Below are 11,533 nucleotides of genomic sequence, written 5' to 3'. Positions count from 1 at the left end.
TTAAGAAAATGTGGCACATATACACCATGGAATACTATGCAGCCATAAAAAATGATGAGTTTATGTCCTTTGTAGGGACATGGATGAAATTGGAAATCATCATTCTCAGTAAACTATCGCAAGAACAAAAAACCAAACACCGCATATTCTCACTCATAGGTGGGAATTGAACAATGAGAACACATGGACACAGGAAGGGGAACATCACACTTCGGGGACTGTTGTGGGTTGGGGGGAGAGGGGAGGGATAGCACTGGGAGATATACCTAATGCTAGATGACGAGTTGGTGGGTGCAGCGCACCAGCATGGCACATGTATACATATGTAACTTACTTGCACATTGGGCACATGTACCATAAAACCTAAAGTAAAAAAAAAAAAAAAAAAAAGGAAAAAAAATGAGTGGTTAGCTAGTAAATTAGTGGGTGCTAATAGTAGGATGTGATAACAAAAGAGGTTCTAACTAACTAGAACGTTTCCCAGAAGACCAGGAAAACGTAAAAGAGAGCCCTATCAAAACCACTGTCTTTGGGGCTAGAGGGAGTAGTCATGGTGACTGCACACACCCAAACTGTACTCTGAGGAGGGACATCAGAGCCTGCATACTTCAGAGTAAGTGGACTTAACTGAAATCATCCAGCCAAGAAACTAAACGAGAAGAAATGTGCTGGAGGGTAGGGGGTAGGGGCTGGAGGGAAATTAGCTGGAGGGTAGGGGGTAGGGGCTGGAGGGAAATTAGCTGGAGGGTAGGGGGTAGGGGTTGGAGGGAAATTAGTATCCAGAGCTGCTGTGACACAGTATCTAAAATATCCAGTCCTCAACAACAAATTACAAGACATACAGAAGAACAGGAAACTAATCCATACAAGGAGCAAAAAAGCAATCAAAGGAAACTGAGAGGGTCAACAGGTTGGAAGCAGATAAAAACTTCAAAGTATTATTATAAGTGTGTTCCAAAAAAACTAAAGGAAACTGCTGGAAGTATAAGGAAGGTATGCTTACAATATTCCATCAAACAGAGAATATCAACAAAGAAAGGAATTTAAAAGGGCCAAATCGGCCAGGCGCGGTGGCTCATGCCTGTAATCCCAGCACTTTGGGAGGCTGAGGCGGGCGGATCACGAGGTCAGGAGATTGAGACCATCCTGGCTAACATGGTGAAACCCCGTCTCTACTAAAAATACAAAAAATTAGCTGGGCGTGGTGGCGGGCGCCTGTAGTCCCACCTACTGGGGAGGCTGAGGAAGGAGAATGGCGTGAACCCGGGGAGGCGGAACTTGCAGTGAGCCGAGATTGCACCACTGCACTCCAGCCTGGGCAACAGCAAGACTCCATCTCAAATAAAATAAAAAAAAAAATTAAATAAAATAAATAAAATAAAATAAAATAAATAATAAAAAAATAAATAAAATAAGCCAAATAGAAATTCTAGAGTTCAAAAGTAAAGTAACTGTAATGAAAAATTCATTAGAGGAGCTCTACAGTAGATTGTGTTCACAGTAGAAAGAATCAGCAAATTATTGGAAGAAATGATGCCTGAAAATCAAATATTTGATGAAAACATTAATCCAAGAAGATCAACAAATTGTAAGATAACATAGAAAGATGCATACCAAAACTATAGTGAAAACAATGAAAGAAAAATAATCTTGAAAAAAAAAAAACTACTCATTGTGTATAAGAAAACCCATTGGCCCAATGCTGTGGCTCACTCCTGTAATCCCAGCGCTTTGGGAGCTTGAGGCAGGAGTGCTTGAGGCCAGGAGTTCAAAACCAGCCTGGGCAATATAGTGAGACCCCATCTCTACAAAAAAATTTTAAAAATTAGCCAGGTGTGGTGGCATCCACCTCATAAACTACTTGAGAGGCTGAGGCAGGAGGATCACTTGAGCTCAGGAGTTTGAGGCTACAATGAGCTGTGATTGCACCACTATACTGCAGCATGCGCAGCAGAACAAGACCGTGTCTTCTTTTTTTTTCATGTTTCAGTGTTCTTAAGTTAAAAAAAAAAAAATAATAAAATAAATGCAAAGCTTTATTTTAGGAGTCAGAGGACTTGATATTAAGTCTTAAGATTGTAATACTGCCCCTGCCAAGTTAATCTGCAGATTCAACAAATTCAAAAAAACAAAAACCCCCACTCCCAGATACCTTTTTGCAAAAATTGACAAGTTGATCTTAAAATTTACGTGGACCCAGAGTAGCCAAAATAATCTTGATAAATAACATATTTGGAGTACTCACACACTCGGATATCAAAACTTAGGGCAAAACTACAATTATAAGACAGGCCTAAAGATAAGCGAAATAAAAGTCCAGAAATAAACCCTTGTGTTTTATAGTCAATTGATGTTTGGCAAAAGTGCCAAGACAATTCAAATGGGAAAGAATAGTCTCTTCAACAAATGGTTTTGGGACAAGTTAATATTGACCCCTCCTTTTATGCGATATACAAAAGTTAAACTCGAAATGTAACAAACACTTAAATATAAGAATTAAAACTATAAAACTTAGAGAAAAATCTAAGGGTAAATCTTCACGACTTTGGGTTACACAAAGCCTTGTTGATGTGACAAGTCACAAAAGAAAAAACAGATGAACACCAAATATAAAAACACTTTTGCTGCAATTGATACCATCAGATTAGAATAACAACTCAGAATTGGAAAAATATTTGCAAATCATATATCTGATAAAATGTATCCAGAATGTGTAGAGAATTCTTTCAACCCAATAAAAATAATACAAATACCCAATTTTAAAAATGAGTAAAGGGGCCGGGCGCGGTGGCTCATGCCTGTAATTCCAGCACTTTGGGAGGCTGAGGCGGGCGGATCACGAGGTCAGGAGATCGAGACCATCCTGGCTAACACGGTGAAACCCCGTCTCTACTAAAACTACAAAAAAAAAAATTAGCTGGGTATGATGGCATGTGCCTGTAGTCCCAGCTACTCAGGAGACTGAGGCAGGAGAATGGCGTGAACCCAGGAGGCAGAGCTTGCAGTGAGCCAAGATCGCGCCACTGCACTCCAGCCTGGGTGACAGAGTGAGACTCCATCTCAAAAAAAAAAAAAAAAAAATTAACCAGGTGTGGTGGTGGGCGCCTGTAGTCCCAGCTACTAGGGAGGCTGAGGCAGGAGAATGGCGTGAACCCGGGAGGCGGAGCTTGCAGTGAGCTGAGATCATGCCACTGCACTCCAGCCTGGGCGACAGAGCGAGACTCCGTCTCAAAAAAAAAAAAAAAAAAAGAGTAAAGGATCTGTACATCTTCCCAAAAGAAATGGACAATTGGGCAGTAAGTACATGAAAAGAAGCTCAAATCATTAGCTATCAGGGAAATGTAAATCCAAACCACAATGACATCCCACTTTGCACCAGCCAGGATGATTATAATAAAAAAGGCAGACAACATGGTGAAACCCCGTCTCTACTAAAAATACAAAAATTAGCTGGGCGTGGTGGCACGCGCCTGTAGTACCAGCTACTCAGGAGGCTGAGATGGGAGAGTTGCATGAACCCAGGAGGCGGAGGTTGCAGTGAGCCAAGATCGCGCCACTGCACTCCAGCCTGGGTGACAGAGCGAGACTCCGTTTCAACAACAACAAAAAAGGTGTAGTATTTGCATATAACCTGCCACATATCTTCCTGTGCACTTTAAAACCTCTCCAGATTATGTATAATACCTAATACATTGTAAATGCTATATAAATAGTTGTTATACTGTATTGATTAGACAATAATGACAACAAAAAAAAGTCTGTACCTAATAGGTACAGACAAAGCCAGATATTTTTCTTTTCTGGACTATTTTCCATCTGCTGTTGGTTGAATTCACAGATGCAGAACCCAAGGATATGGAGGGCCAAAGAAGCATTTACAGAGGAAGGAGAGTGTAGATTCATGAAAACTAAGGAGGAGATTTGAAACAGGAAGGCTTGATTCACAGTTTTAAAGGCTGCAAAGGAGGTAAATTGAAAAAAAAGACTAAGAGGCCATGTGAAGGTCATCAACCATCATCAAGAGAGAAATTCCGCAGAGCAATCAGTGCAAAATCCATGTTTTCCTTACCAAAAACCAAAAACTTCATCACAATATGATATGAACTTACCCATATGAAGTCTTTCAGTGGCCCCAAAACAAATCATATATATTTAATGAATAGCCATTATTGAAAAAATATATACTAAAAAGTAACTACACTGGAAAACCCATGACGTATTGTTACTATTGTAATTGGGAGAGAAGTCAGATGTTAGAATATTTTAGGAATGAAATAGGTCAAAAGAAAGAAAAATGTGAAGGATATGAATAAACAGAGAAATGTAGGAGGGACAAAAGGACCCACTCTTTAAACTGTCAATGGCAGGCTCGAACTGTTTTTGCTTATGAGGACTTCAAGTCCCTGCAGAGGTCAGGGTGGCTTCTAACATTGTATGCTCACCTATATTTCATCAGGCTAACAATAATTTTGATGGCTGATCTGCTGAGAGAAGATTTTTTTTAAAGAGACAGGTCTTACTCTGTTGCCCAAGCTGGAGTGCAGTGGTGGTCATAGCTCACCATAACCTCAAACTCCCGGGCTTAAGTGATCCTTCTGCTTCCTGAGTATCTAGGACTACAGGCATGTACCACTGCACCCAGCACAAGACGGTCTTGATTACAGACATTTATTTAGGGATACAATGTAAAATAACTGACTTTGTATAACCCTATCACTATATATCACTATATTCTAAATGTCTAGGGAAAAGTAGGGGGAAAGACTGGATTAGGCCAGGCGTGATTACCAGTAATCTTAGCACTTTGGGAACCCAAGGTGGGAGGATTACTTGAGGCCGAGAGTTCAAGACCAACCTGGCCAACATAGCAAGACTCTGTCTCTATTTCAATTAAAAAATAGAAGAAGAAAAAAGACTTGGTTGGCAGTTTTGTTTGTTTTGTTGTTGTTTTTGTTTGTTTTTTTGAGACAGTTTTGCTCTTGTTGCCCAGGCTGGAGTGCAATGGTGCCATCTTGGCTCAGTGCAACCTCCGCCTCCTGGGTTGAAGCAATTCACCTGCCTCAGCCTCCTGAGTAGCTGTCATTACAGGCATGCGTCACCACACCCGGCTAATTTTGTGTTTTTAATAGAGATGGGGTTTCTCCATGTTGGTCAGGCTGGTCTCAAACTCCTGACCTCAGGTGATCCTCCTGCCTCGGCCTCCCAAAGTGCTGGGATTACAGGCATGAGCCACTGTGCCCAGCCTTGGTTGGCAGTTTTTACCATTAATTATACCATTATTTTTTCTGATTATGAAAGCAATAAGGCATACAGTGTCAATCATTAAGGAAATATGAAATATGTAAAATAAGAATGTTCTCTAGTCTCATCTCCACAGATAACTTCTTTCAAGATTTGATGCATTTTCTCCCAAATTTTTATTTTCTAGACATACACTAACATTTGTCTTTGTTAAAATGGGGTCACTGAGTACATTTTATTTTGCGACTTGTTTTTTTCCTATTTACCTGTACAGCCAGCACATTTTCTTATGTCATCATGGTAGTGCTGCCTCTCTCTTTAATTAATGCAAAGTGTTCTATTGTGCAGATGGTACATATGAAAATATTTCTTTTTTTTTTTGAGACGGAGTCTCGTTCTGTTGCCCAGGCTGTAGTGCAGTGGTGCGATTTCGGCTCACTGCAACCTCCACCTCCCGGGTTCAAGCAATTATCCTGCCTCAGCCTCCCCAGTAGCTGGGAGTACAAGCATGTACCATCGCTCCCAGCTAATTTTTCGTATTTTTAGTAGGGACGGGGTTTCACCATATTTGCCAAGCTGGTCTTGAACTCCTGACCTCAAGTGACTCACTCACCTCAGCCTCCCAAAGTGCCAAGTAAAATATTTTAGTGGGAAAATGTCCACAGAATAAGGGGTGTGGGCTTGGTCAGTGGAGAGTGGCTGAAGAGGTGAGAGGGAACCAAGGCTCTTCCTGCTATTTCTTTGCTAGTGCTGGCCCCTTTAGGGGCTTCCCTTCCCTCAGATATGACTGCCAGGGTCTTCCATCCCTACTTTCTGCCCCTTCTCTGAGGGGCCTGAGCCCCCTCAGCCTCCCAAGTTCATCCAAACAAACAAGTTATGGCCTTCATAAAACTGTCTGATTAAATGTGTATTATTATTATTTTTCCTTTTTTATTATACAGGATATAAATGCTTAACTCTTTTCATGTATTTTTAAGCCAACTGACAAATAATTTTGAGCTTGTCATTAGCATCCTTGGGCTAATGTAATAAAACTTTGTTACTTAAAACTATGGTTTTCTAAGTTTTAAATTGCATAGGAACAATAAGGATCTGATCATAAAGACAAAAATAAGGCTGGGCATGGTGGCTCATGCCTATAATCCCAGGGGATTGGAAGGCCAAGGACAGAGGATGGCTTGAGGCCAGGAGTTCAAGACCAGCCTGAGGGCTGGGTGTGGTGGTTCATGCCTGTAATCTCATCTTTGGGAGGTCAAAGCCCAGGAGTTCGAGACCAGCCTGGGCAACATAGTGAGACCCCTCCCCCACCACCATCTCTACAAAATATTTAAAAATTAACCGGGCATGGTGGCACGCACTTGTAATCCTAGTGAGTTGAGAGGCTGAGGTGGGAGGATCACTTGATCCCAGGAGTTTGTGTCTGCAGTGAGCTGTGATCACACCATTGCAAACCAGTCTGGGGGACAGAGAGAGACCCTGCCTCAAAAAAAAGGAGGCGGGGGGACCAGCCTGGGCCACATAGGAAGACCCCATCTCTACAAAAGATAAAAAAATTCTCCTGTGTCAGAAGACCAGTTGAAAAACAAAATTTAAACATTAGCCCAGTGTGGTGGCACACACCTGTAGTCCCAGCTACTGGGAGACTGAGATGGGAGGTTCACTGGAGCCCAGGAGTTTGAGGTTACAGTGAAGTATGATTGTGCCACTGCACTCCAGCCTGAACAACAGAGGGAGATCCTGTCTCTTAAAAAAAAAAAAGACACAAATACAACTAAAGCAGGGTGAATCTCATAAGTAAAGGGAAAAATTCTGATCAAGAAGACTGGAAACAGCTGGGACTAGCCTTTGCCTCTCAGGAAGGAGCGGAGAAAAGATTTTGGCAAATGATGGCCAAGAGGCAGCAGAACCCCTCCTGCAGTGGTTCATAAACGTGGCTGCGTTGCCCACTGCTGCCGTAAAAATTACCCCAACTTTGGTGGCTTAAAACAATGTAAATTTATTTTTTTTAATTTATTAATTTTTAGAGACAAGAGTCTCTAGCTCCTGGCCCCTTCCCTCTATCTTCAAAGGCAGCAAGAGCTGGCTCCATCTCTGTGAAACTGACTCTTCTGCCTCCATCTTCCACATTTAAGGGCCCACCTTGATAACTCAGGATATCCTATCTCTTTTAAGGTCAGATGATGAGGAGCCTTAATTTCATCTACTATCTGGAGTCTCCTCTGCCATGTAACTTACCATGTACATATTGTACATATTGTACTCCCTGTTCCAGGGAGTTGGCTGGGGCCTTCTTCCAAAGGTCATCATTCTGCCTACCCTACCTGGGGATCTTCAAAAAGTACCGCTGCCTGGGCTCTGCCCCAAGAGATTCTGATGTAATTGGCCTGGAGTGGGGCCTGGGCATCAAGATGCTGTTATGCTCCCCAAGTGATTCTAATGAGCAGCCATTGAAAACCACTGCTCTGGCTGGGAGTGGTGTCTCATGCCTGTAATCTCAGCTCTTTGCGAGGCCAAGGATCCAGCTACTTGCGAGGCTGAGGCAGAAGGATTACCTGAGCCCAGGAGTTGGAGGCTGCAGTGAGCTGCCGTGATTGGGCCACTGCATTCCAGCCTGGACAACAGAGTGAGACTCTGACTCAAAAAAAGAAAACCCCAAAATCTTCTGCTCCAAAGAGATCATACATTCTATTTCTACACATGTACCTGGCACTGCCATAGATGTGTTTATTCTGTACATCCCATTTAACCTTCCCAAAGACCTATTTATTTTAACAACTAACATTTACATGCCAGGCATTGTGATGAGTTAGTTGTGCTACTATCGTGATGATCTTTCACAAATATTTTATTTTGAGTAATCATCACAACAACCCTGTGAAGTAGGTACTGTTTTTATTCCCATTTTACAGACAACGAAGCCGACTCAGAAATTTGCCCGAGGAGGCTGGGTGCGGTGGCTCACGCCAGTAATCCCAGCACTTTAGGAGGCTGAGGCAGGTGGATCACCTGAGGTCAGGAGTTCAAACCAGCTTGACCAACATGGCGAAACCCTGTCTCTACTAAAAATACAAAAATTAGCTGGGCATGGTGGCGCATGCCTGTAATTTCGCTTCTCGGGAGGCTGAGGCAAGAGAATCGCTTGAACCTAGGAGGTAGAAGTTGCAGTGAGCCCATTCTGCCACTGCACTTCAGCCTGAGCAATAGTGTGAGACTCTGTCTCAAAAAAAAAAAGCAAAAAGAAAAAAGAAATGTGCCTGAGGCCATGAAGGTAAACCATGTTGGCCAGACTGGTCTCGAATTCCTGACCTCAGGTGATCCACCCGCCTCAGCCTCCCAAAGTGCTGGGATTACAGGCACGAGCCACCACGTCCAGCCTCTGGGTTTTTTGCTTTTTCTTTTCTTTTAATTGAAATAAGGTCTCACTCTGTCTCCTAGGCTGGAGTGCAGTGACCCAAAATTGTGGAATAATCTCACCATTATAAGCCTGTAAGAATGTCTCATTAGATTACTCTTTAATTTTTAAAATTGTTTTAATTTTTTTTTTTTTTTTTTGAGACAGGGTCTCACTGTCACCCAGACTGGAGTGAAGTGACATGATCTCGGCTCACTCCACCCTCGACCTGCCTGAGTTCAGGTGATCCTCCTGCCTCAGCTTCCTGAGTAGCTGGGATTACAGTCGTGTGCTGCCATACCCGGCTAATTTTTGTATTTTTAGTAAAGACAGGGTTTTGCCATGTTGGCCAGGCTGGTCTCAAACTCTATGGCTCAAGCAATCTGCCTGCCTCAGCCTCCCAAAGTGCTGGAAACCACCACCACCAGGCCTATTTTAAAGCTATTTTTAATTTTTTATTATTTGTACTTTTTAATTTTTTAAAATTTTTGTTTTAATGTTTTTAAATTTTTAAATCTTTATTCTATTTTGGCCAGGCACGGTGGCTCATGCCTGTAATCCCAGCACTTTGGGAGGCCGAGGTGGGCGGATAACAAGGTCAGGAGATCGAGACCATCCTGGCTAACACGGTGAAAACCCATCTCTACTAAAAATTAGCCAGGCGTGGTGGCGGGTGCCTGTAGTCCCAGCTACTCAGGAGGCTGAGGCAGGAGAATGGCGTGAACCCGGGAGGCGGAGCTTGCAGTGAGCCGAGATCGCGCCACCGCACTCCAGCCTGGGTGACAGAGCAAAACTCGATCTCAAAAAAAAGAAATTTATTTTATTTTAAAAATGTTTAAAAATTTAAATTTGTTAAAGGCCTTTCCAGTAGCATCACATTGTACTCATCCTCCTCTTGCTATTCTAATCTTCTCCCTCCCTACATATACACACACACACATACGTACACACACACGTACACACACACATGCATGTACAGCAACATTCCAGCCCATTGCCTCACAGATTGCTATGCACCAACAGGCCTAAAGTTAAAATAGTAATAGCAATGCAGTCACAAATATAAAATAATATAAAATTATTCTGCCACTAAGATCATGTTTTCTTGAGAAAAATATAACTTTTTAGAGCAAAAATATAGGGCAGCAACATGAAGGCTCATTTTAAGCTGTTACGCTGTGTAGAGTTGCACCTTCACATGGCCTGTGAAAATACCTATTTACTGAATTTGGATTGTAATCAATAATTACCAGCCTAGAAGACCTCTGAAAGTTTGATCATTTTCTTCCTTCTGGGCAGGCAAATCTTCCCTGCAGAGAGAGACTGTGAGCTGGAAGGGAGTTCCTTCTCTCAGTGCGTCCTCTGTGCCTGCTTTTCCCATGTGGGTTTTTGAGAGTTCAGAACTCCAGGAAGGATCATCCTATGCTGGAGATTTCCCCATGAATGTTTCCTTCTGCACAAAGAGCAAATCAGAGAGACCTTGGCCCCTCTGTTCCATCTATGGACCCCAGAGGCTTATCTGTCTTTTTATTCTGTTAGCCGAGACTGTTAGACATGTTGGCCTTAGTTCTTCCACAGCTTGCAGAGAAAATAAGACTGTTATAGAACCAATACTTATGGTTATGGGTTAATGCAGCATTGGCAAGACTGCCCATGAGGGCAAGCAAGAGATTTACCAGCTGGCAAAATACAAACAACTTAGTCTTTTGGCTTTCGGTTAACAAATATGACATCGCATTTGGCCCTATTACAGCTACAGTTAAGTGCACACACATTTCTTTTCTCCCATTATTCAATTTGCACATGCTCACAAATCCAAAAGTAATGACATACTTGCATTAAAAGTAATCTGAATTTTGATAAGTGTTGTAATGAACAGGAAAAATTATTCTATCATCTACAAATCTTTTCAAACTTGTATTTTCTTTGCAAGGTCCTTAAGTTTTGCCTAAGTCCAATATTTCTTATGCAGCAGAGACACAATCATTGCCAGCTGATCACCATACACTGAATTTTCATCCTCAATAAGCCCGAGTGTAAGATCCATGCCTCTGCTTCACACTCACCTGTCTTCAGTCAGTGCTCCTCCTTAGAGGTGGTGAGCCCACAGCGATTTATATAGAGTCCTGTTCTCTTGTTAAAAGTGTTGATCTCATCCTATTTTGGAGAGATTTATGACATCTCATAAATTATAATAATAATCATAATAATTATAAATACTTTGAATTTATATAGGTCCTTTTATTCAAGAATGTCCTGGCATTTTGCGAACATTAACCAATTCGTTTCTTGCCATACCTCAGAAGGCAGATCCTAGTTGTAGTTTAACTTTGACGCCTTCAGGTCCAACACTTGTTTTTATTCACATCAGTTTGTGGGAATGTGGGTTAGGTAAGAAAGCAAGGAAGGAAGAGAGAGAGAGAGTGAGAAGGAGAGAGAGAGTGACAAGGGGGAAGGGAGGAAGGGAGGAGGAAGGGAGGAAGGGAAGGAAGAAAAGGAAAAAGGAAGGAAGGAAGGGAGGGAGGGAATTGAACTTGGTGTGTCAGAAACTCATTATTGGTTTGTATTTCAGGTAAGCAGAACTCCTAGACCAGGGGTTGGCAGCTTTTTCTTACAGGCCCAGATAGGCTTTTGGGCTACGTGGTCTTTGTCATAATTACTCGCCTCTGCCATTGTAGCACCAGAGCAGTCATAGATAATATTTAAATGAATGGCCATGACTGTGTTCCAAAAACACTTTCTTTACTACACAGGTGGTGGCCCCTGTTCTGAACCACCGAGAGATACCAGTTCACATGTCCTCAGTTCAGCAATGTGGGGAGAGATGATTGGCTGGATGATGCTATTTTATAGACACCCAGGACCTACAGTGTGTTTCAAATGTCTACATCGATAAGTACT

At 42.2% G+C, this 11,533-nt stretch overlaps 1 long non-coding RNA gene across 2 annotated transcripts in view; it reads right to left on the bottom strand.

The window, feature by feature from the left end:
• LOC129030888 (uncharacterized) overlaps positions 1–11,533 on the bottom strand; it is a 31,911-nt gene that overhangs the window by 8,464 nt on the left and 11,914 nt on the right. For both annotated transcript variants that reach the window (XR_008500793.2, XR_008500792.2), the window contains exon 3: positions 10,699–10,789. This is a non-coding gene — a long non-coding RNA (uncharacterized LOC129030888). The remainder of the gene's footprint in view (positions 1–10,698; positions 10,790–11,533) is intronic.

This window comes from Pongo pygmaeus, chromosome 12 (assembly GCF_028885625.2).
Source record: "Pongo pygmaeus isolate AG05252 chromosome 12, NHGRI_mPonPyg2-v2.0_pri, whole genome shotgun sequence".
NCBI classification, from domain to species: domain Eukaryota; kingdom Metazoa; phylum Chordata; class Mammalia; order Primates; family Hominidae; genus Pongo; species Pongo pygmaeus.
The sequence above is the reverse complement of the archived record's forward strand: the minus strand, read 5'-3'. Positions and strand labels throughout refer to the sequence as shown.